Source organism: Octopus bimaculoides, chromosome 11 (assembly GCF_046866305.1).
Source record: "Octopus bimaculoides isolate indiv1 chromosome 11, ASM4686630v1, whole genome shotgun sequence".
In the NCBI taxonomy this organism is placed as follows: Eukaryota; Metazoa; Mollusca; class Cephalopoda; order Octopoda; family Octopodidae; genus Octopus; species Octopus bimaculoides.
In genome coordinates, this window is record NC_142938.1 from 22,818,315 (window position 1) to 22,820,814 (window position 2,500).

A 2,500-nucleotide genomic window follows, 5' to 3' on the forward strand; every position below is an offset into this window, starting at 1 on the left:
TGTAAATTTTATAGTTTGGGTAATTTTTTTATACTTTGTTAAAATTTAAACTGCATCAGATATGGCCATGCTGGAGTAGTCATATGTTGGTGGGGTTTTCCATGGAAATACTTCAGATTTCATATATACATATGTCACAATAGAAATATATTTCTCAAAAGAAATCCTTGAAAAAGAGCAATAAATTTCATACAAGTTAGCAAGATGAGATTCCATGCAGCTAAATGAGACAAGAAATATTAAGTAATTTAATTAGACACATTGAATCTAACTTTAGACAGTACTCCATGCATGTATTAAAAGAAACTTTTAAAATAATCCATATTTCCAAACTGATAACAGAATCTTATGAATTAGAGAAAATGGTACACACACATGCACACACAGATCAATCTACAATCTACTTTCTTACTGTCAATCAAACTACAAATAGTATTCCACCAAATGTACTTGGAGAGTGCCCTTTCTTTCATTTGTCCACTCACTCATATATATATATATATATATATATATATATATATATATATATATATATATATATATATATATATATATATATATATATATATATATATATATATACAAAATTAGAGAAACGAGTAAATAAAATCCAGGCTGCATGTGTTTCATAGCTAGTGGAAACCTCGGAAGTAGTAATTATCCAAATGAGGGGTAATCTGCTAGTTACTTGTCAAGCCAAAGATACCTTAGTCAAATGAAGGTTACATTGTTGTCAAGGGATTCCATGTTAACTTGCAGGAGGTTCATAACCTTCATTTGACTAAGGTATCTTTGGCTTGATGAGTAGCTCGTGGATTACCCCTCGTTTGGATAATTACTACTTCCAAGGTTCCACTAGCTATGAAACACATGCAGCCTGGATTTTATCTACTCCTTTCCCTAAATTTGGATGTTTATTTGTATACATAGCAATCCCAGCTGCTAACTGTGAACTATAAAATAACTTTTTCCAGCTAATTGAACTTCAATATGGGAAAGATTTACAACCTTTTACGTCAATAAACCACTATTGTTCCTGAAAGTTGTTTTTTATACCTTCTATACACTGCTCAAAGCTTACTAACTTCCTTCCTACACCTTGATCCTTGGATCTTACCTTTACATATTACTATATATATATAATTTTTTTTAGAAAAACATAAATCCAGAGAAGCACACTCTAAGAAGTAGAGCAGTCTATATTTATTACTGGTGAAGACATGTTTACAGGGTTACCCTGGGTTTCTCGTCATAAAGGGTACCTTAATGGAGTATCTTCAGACCCTAAGACCTGTTGGCCTATGGCCTCTTTAAAATATAGTGGGGGTAACAATACAGATATAAACAATGGAGATTTATTTCCTTTTGGTGCTGGTCATCGGCTTCCAGCTGTGTTGTCCTCCTTCAGCTGTGCCACCTGTCAGCCATGAGGGTAAAAGGTAGGGGGTTATCTCCCACTCTCATCAGCAATCAATTTCCAGCTGTGGTGTACTTACCGCTAAAACCCAGGGTAACCCTATAAACCAGGCTTCATCAGTAATATATATAACAAAGGGCTGGCAACAGGAAGAGCATCCAGCCATAGAAAATATACAATTTCCATCTGACCCATGCAAACATGGAACAGTGGCTGTTAAAACAGTGACAGTGATGATGGTGGTGATGATTAAAATCTTTCAATACCGCCTCTTAAATACTCTTCCTGCACTGATTACTGATATAATTTCAAACAAAATTTCTCTCCAATGATATCACTACATCAACATTATCAATATATCTCTCTCCTTCATCCCTTACAGCAGACAACATAACTGAAACATCTTATCTATGTTGCTTTCTCAGCTTAGGAATATCTGATATTCAGCTTTCCACTTATCTTCAGAGGATACAGTTCCTTGCTACCATATTTCACCCCACCCATTTGCTCTTGTAGTCATATCTACCACTACTTTATTACCCAGTTGCTCAGTAGTTTGCTGGGCTGCTGCTCCACAACCAACACCCATTATAATCATCATCACCAGCACTGCAGAAATTTTTTATATACATTATTTGCATTGTATGTGTGTACACAGAAGGGAAGAGAGATGGAAGAAGAGAGAGATCCAAAAACATATCAACATCTGTAATATTTATTTGGAATTATCTACATTGAGTTTCCCTTCTAAGTGACAGTATCAACACAACATTGTATATGTGTGTATGTATGCATGTGTGGGTAAGAAAGAGAGAGAAAGTGATAGAAAAAATATGCATCATATGTTTTTTCATTTCACATACAGATGTAAAAGATTAATAATACATGCAATGAAAATTGTATGTATGTGTGTGCACATGCACATGTGTTATGTATATGTATGTGAGTGTGTGTGCACATATGTATGCACACACAAATTTATACCCCCTCCACCCACACACACTCGTTATACATCCTCTTGTATAATCATACATTCAATAATAAGCATACAAAAATACATAAAATAACACATCAAGATAAAAA

At 34.2% G+C, this 2,500-nt stretch overlaps 1 protein-coding gene across 13 annotated transcripts in view; it reads right to left on the reverse strand.

The window, feature by feature from the left end:
* Nucleotides 1-2,500, reverse strand: part of LOC106883746 (uncharacterized) — a 133,531-nt gene that overhangs the window by 54,323 nt on the left and 76,708 nt on the right. The gene's annotated exons all lie outside the window — the stretch shown is intronic.